Here is a 7,583-nt window from a genome sequence, read left to right on the forward strand (position 1 = left end):
ATTTGCAGTTTGTGTATGCTTTATTATCACCTGCGCCGAACCATAATGCCCAGTGGGTATAATTGGCTGTAGTTTCTTTATTGTATAGTGTAGGATTATTCTACCTTTCTATGCCTTGATCTCTTTGCTGTACAGTGTATGCTTTTTGGAGGTGATAGTGTTGAGTAGGATAATTCTTTGAATATGCTATATCGTTCAAACGGGGGCCAACTCGGTCGACCATGGCCCTTCACGGGCTATCGGGTCCATGGGCCTTCTACGTCTTGTAGGATCCATGGGCCTTCTATGTTTCGTAGGATCCATGGGCCTTCTACTACACGTAGTATCCATGGGCCTTCTACGTCACATAGGATCCATGGGCCGCCGACTCATTTATGGGTCTTGTACGGGCCTTTAATGGGACGTAGATGGGCCTATAATGGAAATCGTACGTTTTATGGGCTGACCATAACGGGCCGTTAATAGGCCGTATTTGGTGATGCTATGAAAATGGCCCAACAGACTAACGGACCACAAACGGGCCAACTGTAACGATGGGCTGAATTTGGCCCACAAGCAGAAAATGACAGTAACGGGCCATAAGTAACCGAATGCTGCAAATGAGCCCAAGAATAAATGGCCCCTCAGAAGGCCAAAAGTTAACTTGGGCTGGAAACGTCCCAATGGAATAACGGCCCGTTAATGGGTATAAAGTGTTACACTGTTCATTACGGGCCAGTTTCACCATGGGCCGTTAATGGGTGTGAAGTAATACACTGTTCATTACGGGCCAGTTTCAGCACGGGCCGCTAATAGGCCAAGAGTTACAAAGGGCCTCATATGGGCCGAAAGACGTCATGCGCCATACATGGGCCAGAAGTGAAAATGGGTTGGAATCATATTGGATGGCCCAGATGACGCTACTGGGCCTAATTCACATAGGGCGTAACGGGCCTTAGGTTAGCGGGCTGTAAATGGGCTATATGCTAACAGGCCATTAACAGGCTTTCCATGGGCCGGCCCGCCAGCTTTTGACCAAGTCTAACGGGCCGACCTTTTCACAGGAATGGGCCGCTGTTGGGCCGTGCCACGTGTCGATGTATCATAGGCGCCTTCTGTCCAGCGAGTGAATGACATCTGTCCCAATGATGAGCCGACACGTGTTTCCTCCAGCCAATGATGATTTTACACGTGGAAAATCCCCATTGGTCGGGGCTGTTAACGGGTTATCGGATCCAAAACCCGACCCGATAGGTTAACGGCGTTCCGTTACGATGGATGCCACGTGTCGGTCACCCTTGACGAAAGCACTTCTGTGACGCGCGATTTATCGTCATGGAAGTGGACACTTCCGTGATGATAATTTTGGTAATGTCATGGAACACTTCTACGACAGCACAGGTATGACTATCTTGATTCTGTCATAAAATCGTCATGGATGTACATGCATGACAAAAAACGCGACCTGCTGTGACAAACACGTATCATCACGGAAGTGTACTTTTTTGTAGTGAAACCAAAGTTTCAGAGAAGAAATACGAGGCTATAATAATCATGCATATAAGAGATCAAAGAAGACTCAAATAATATTCATGGATATATTTGATCATAAACTCACAATTCATCGAATCCCAACAAACACACTGGAAAAAGTCATTACGTCAAATAGATCTCCAAGAACAACGAGGAGAACATTGTATTGAGAATCAAAAAGAGAGAAGAAGCCATCTAGCTACTGCCTACGGACCCGTAGGTCTGGGGTGAACTGCTCACGCATCATCGGAGGAGCACCAATGGGGATGATGAACCCCTCCGTGATCATGTTCCGCTCCGGCAAGGTACTAGAATTGCCAACTCCCATAGGGTTTCTAGAATATTTGGGTATTTATAGAGCTGAGAGGCGGTGGGAGGACCTCCATGGGCCCTACCACCCATCAGGGCACGCTAGGGGTCTCTGGCGCGCCCAGGTGGGTGGTGGGCCCCACGGGCTCCCCCTGGTGCTTCCTTGGCCCCCAAGTTGTCCTTTGTGCATAAATAAATCTCCAAAAAAATTCGTGGCTTTTGGACTTCGTTTGGTATTGATATTCCGCGAAGTAAAAAACAAGCAAAAACAGCAACTAGCATCGGACACTATGTCAATAGGTTAGTCCCAAAAAAGATATAAAGTTGCTATAAAATGAATGTAAAATATCCAAGAATGATAACATAACAACATGGAACAATAAAAAATTATAGATACATTGGAGACTTATCAAGACAAAAAATCGTATATCTGTGTGTCCAAATGTGGAAGCAACTATGTTTGTTAGATTGACATATTTGCCAGCTAGTATGTTTCCATTTTGGATGTATTACTTGGCAGCAAGTATGTTTCAGGAGGCATCATTGATTTGTTGCCGCTCCTCTCCTGCACGGATCCATCCAACTTGACCTTTTCGGGGAAAATCCTTGATCTGTGATCGGGCGATGGCTACGCCTTGGTGTTGTACTCCCTCTTGGGGGCTTCATCTTGGGAGCTCGACATCAGTGGGCGGGACTCGTGGATGGCAGTGGTTGTGGCAGCCAGGATTCTGTGGCAACGATGACGGTGGGAGCGATGGGGTGACACAATAATGGCTGCGGTAGTTGGCTCTTCTTCAGTGTGTCCGCGATATTACCTTGGTTTGTTTGTTGTTGTGGAGTTGAAGCTTCGGCGGCAGGCCATGTGGTATACGATAATTGGAAGTAGGTGACCCATTCGGCGACCTTCCGTGGCACTAGTCGTGCCTGGTTTTGTTCTTCAGAGTTCTCCGCCAGAGTCAGAGTTGCGTTGCCTAGCCGCATGTGGCTGAGCTTTGGTGCAAATCTTGATGTAGCTTCACGCGTCCTCTATGGTCTGGATTGAGTCGACGATCACCTACGGCAAAGTCAGAGTCATTTTCTCAAAGTGTAGGGATGGTGATGACGCCCCTAGGAGAGGAGTGATGACGATGACGTCTGTGTGCTGTCTTGCCGAGGCCCTCTATGGAGTGGTGTGCATGGACTTTTTATGTGTGCCACTCAGCGGTTGTGATGGTTTTCGTCCGCTTCTTCATAATTAACTAGGCAATCTGGTTTTTGATCAGTTTTCCCTAATTAACTGAGCAACTCTTTTCTTCTTAATGAATGCAGGATAACTGCCATTTCGAAAAAAAGTATGTTTCCATCTTGGCAGCAAGTATATTTCCATTTTTGCAGCAAGTTTGCAAGTATGTTTTCATTTTGGATCATCATAGACTCTCCATACAGTAGCATAACACTCTGGTTTGTTTTAAGCTAACACAACACCACATCACAAGTCATCACATAACAGAGCAGCAAATACTCCAGTCGCCAGCAGATCATCACATAACACATCACCACTTAGCACCACTAGATTTCAGGTACTATCTCATCTTGTGTGTTGTCTTTGACTGCCTTTTGAAGGACCCTAATCATCAGTAGTAGTAGCTGCTTTGGGGAGAGAAAGGCCTTGACCTAGAGGTAGATTTTTAGGCAACCTTGTAACTGCAGCCATTGATCTAGTCAAAACAGACCTAGTTATGGCTATTGCTGCCATTGATCTAGTCGTTGGAGATCTAGGTGGAGACCTACTTGATGATGGAGCCCTAGCTGCAGGAGATGGAGTGCTTACTACAAGAGATGATGTGTCCCTTCCCGCAGCAAACGATGGAGCCCTGGTTGTAGCAGCTTATGGAGCCCTTGCTTCAACACGTGATGATGGGGCAGTGCTTATAGGAGTTGCACTAATAGGTGCATTTGGTCCAGTCTTTCTTGTTGTACTTGTGGCTGTCTGGGCACTCTCTTGTGCTGATGATCCAGCCTCCTCACTATAGAAGCTCCCATTTTGCTGGATATGAAAACAAACTGTAAACATGTTAACTTAAGTAGTGTTTAAAAAAAGCACAGGTGAAGTACCTTGTGTTTAATTTTCCTCATCTGAAAGATGGTGTAAGAGTGATACCAAAGTTAGAGTATCTATGGCCTTGCTCTTTGTAGTTACTACATGTTATGGTTGCCATCCTTGAGGTAACCTTTGGTATAACAAACTCATCCTTGCCTTTCCTCCTTAAAGTTTGCTGGCTTCCTTTCTTGCTCTTGAAAACAAGTGGATTAAAGTCTTGTGAGGTGGTTTTGGGACATAGGTCAGGACCAGGGACATGATAGATGATGTGCATGTAGGCTTCTCTATATAGTGATTTCTTGAAAAAAATCATGACAAAATCCTCAGGGTGGAGCTTAGATTTATTGATGGCTTCCACAACATGGTTGTAAGGCACACTAGTCATATCCCACCTCCTACATCCATGGGTCCAAGCCTCAAGGTTTACCGCACATATCTTTTCACCACTAGTAATTTCTCACAATATTGGGCTAGATTGTGCTGCTTTGCAAAACCTAGAATACTTTTTGGACTCCTCTGGCCTCTTTGCATAAGTAGGGGTTATCTCCCACCTTGTATCCTCTATCTGTTCCTGATCCCTTGATACTTGACCATCAACTTAGATCTTATTCCATCTATTATGGTTCAATTGTCTTTGACCTAAACTCTAATATATACCTGTTGAAGACCTCACTAATGTTGTTGACAACTAAATCGGTCTTGCAATTCAAGTCCATTGCATGCCTAGCTAAGTTTCTCTTGGGATTCTAACCAGCCATTTCCATGGTTCTTTATCCTCATCTTTAAATTTAACCATTGCAACATCAAAGCCATGCTCCGTATATGAATAACTAGCCTGGTCCATATACTGCTTCAGTTCCTCGGGCCCAAATCTAGCTGCTTGAAAACTTGCATAAATATGCCTAAGGAAGTACCTATGTGGTGAATCTACCATTCTTAAGAAGTTGCTCCCCACTTCTTCCTATTCTCTCAACATGCATACTATCCACATCAGCATGGTGCCATGTCAACGCTCTCTAACATACAACCACCACATCGGCACAAAAAAAGAATAAATCGTTAGGTTCCCATCTGAGTGGGTCATCAATATTGTTTTAGTGTTGATTCAATATAGCCCAGCCATCCGCAGTACTCTGATATCTAATTTGCGGCATGCGTGGATCTCATAGTCACCAAAGAGAGCGCGCCCCCTTCCTCTTCTTCCTCCTATGACTAACCGGTCAATCAAGCGATTTCCTCTTCCATGATTATTACTCTCTCAAGTCTCCTCTCTCCTGAGGGTGCATCTCTCTCAATCCCCCAGCCATCTCACTACGTCACTCGCGCTGCTGGATGCCTCGTTGTGCAACTGGCCTCCAATCTCACCTCCTTTTGCCACCCCATGTACCTTGCCATGGGCCAGGGATTGCAGAGCATCTACCACAGGCCTGTCTCACTTCCAACCATGATCTAGGATTGCGGTTCCCTTGCCGGTTGATACTTCTTGAGCTTGCGTTGGTTTTTCCCTTGAATAGGAAAGGGTGATGTAGCAAAGTAGAGATAAGTATTTCCCTTAGTTAGAGAACCAAGGTATCAATCCAGTAGGAGGTACAAACAAGTCTCCAATCTATGCACCTACACAAACAATCAAACACTTGCACCCAATGCGATAAAGGGTTTGTCAATCCCTTCACGGTTAATTGCAAGGATGAGATCTGATAGAGATAGATAAAAGATTACTAAAATGAAAAAACAAAGCAAAAACAAATAAATTGCAGCAAGGTATTTTTTGGGTTTTTTATTTATAGATCTGAAAATATATGATGGAAAATAGACCCGGGGCCATAGGTTTCACTAGATGCTTCTCTCTTGAAAGAAAATAATATGGTGGGTGAACAAATTACTGTCGAGCAATTGATAGAAAAGCGCAAAGTTATGATGATAGAAAAGTGGGTGAACATATTAATATGGTGTCTGTGTACTATTACTCCACACGTTGACCCCCTATCCAGCATGCATCTAGAGTATTAAGTTAATAAGAACAGAGTAATGCCTTAAGTAAGATGACATGATGTAGAGGGATAAACTCAAGCAATATGATGAAAACCCCATCTTTTTATCCTTGATGGTAACAACACAATGCGTGTCTCGCTACCCCTACTATGTGACTTGGTGAGGACACCGCAAGATTGAAGCTAAAACTAAGCACCTCTCCCATTGCAAGAACTACCAATCTAGTTGGCCAAACCAAAACAATAATTCGAAGAAAAATACAAAGATATTAAATCATGCATATTAAGAATTCAGAGAAGATTCAAATAATATTCATAGATAATCTGATCATAAATCCACAATTAATCGAATCTCGACAAACACACCGCAAAAAAGTATTACATGGGATAGAACTCCAAGAACATCGAGGAGAACATTGTATTGAAGATCAAAGAGAGAGGAGAAGCCATCTAGCTACTATCTATGGACCCGTAGGTCTATGGTAAACTACTCACGCATCATCGGAGGGGCAATAGGGTTGATGTAGATGCCCTCCGTGATCGAATCCCCCTCCGGCAGATCGCCGGAAAAGGCCCGAAGATGGGATCTCAGGGGAACAGAGGCTTGCGGCGGTCGAAAAGTATTTTGGTGGATGCTTCTGTTGGTTTGGGAATATTTATGAATTTATAGGCCGAAGATTAGGGTTAGAGGACCTCCAGGGGGACCACAAGCAAGGCCCCCCCGGGGTGCGCCCCTACGGCTTGCCGTCTCCTCGTAGGTCTTCTGACCTCCTCTCCAAGTCTCGTAGGTGTCTCCTGGTCCAAGAAAAATCATTGCAAAAGTTTTATTCCATTTGGACTCTGTTTGATATTCCTTTTTTGTAAAACTCAAAAACAAGAAAAAAATAGAAACTGGCACTGGGCTCTAGGTTAATAGGTTAGTGCCAAAAATAATATAAAATAGCATATTAATGCATATAAAACATCCAAAATAGGTAATATAATAGCATGGAACAATAAAAAATAATAGTTACATTGGAGACGTATCAAGCATCCCCAAGCTTAATTCCTGCTCGTCCTCGAGTAGGTAAATGTGTTGGGAACGTAGCATACAATTTAAAAAAAATCCTACGATCACGCAAGATCTATGTAGGAGATGCATAGCAACGAGAGTGGGAGAGTGTGTCCATGTACCCTTGTAGACCAAAAGCGGAAGCATTAGTTAATGCGGTTGATGTAGTCGAACATCTTCATGATCCAACCGATCCAAGTACCAAACGTACTACACCTCCGAGTTCAGCACACGTTCAGCTCGATAACGTCCCTCGAACTCTTGATCCAGCAGAGGGTCGAGGGAGAGTTTCGTCAGCACGACGGCGTGGTGATGGTCTTGAGGATGTGATCCGCGCAGGGCTTTGCCTAAGCACTACGATGATACTAGCTATCGGAGGAGTAAACGGTGGATGGGGGCACCGCACACGGCTAAGACAATGTTGTGCCTTTGGGGTGCCCCTGACCCCGTATATAAAGAAGGGACGAGGAGGCCGGCCACCATGGGCACGCCAAGGGAGGGGGGAGTCCTACTAGGACTCCACTGCTAGTAGGATTCACCCCCCCTCTTTTTTTCCTTCTTACGGAGGTGGAAAGGGGGAAGGAGAGGGAGTAGGAGATGGAAAGGGGGTGGCGCCCCCTTTCTGTAGTCCAATTCGGCC

Source organism: Triticum aestivum, chromosome 1B (assembly GCF_018294505.1).
Source record: "Triticum aestivum cultivar Chinese Spring chromosome 1B, IWGSC CS RefSeq v2.1, whole genome shotgun sequence".
Classification (NCBI taxonomy): Eukaryota; Viridiplantae; Streptophyta; class Magnoliopsida; order Poales; family Poaceae; genus Triticum; species Triticum aestivum.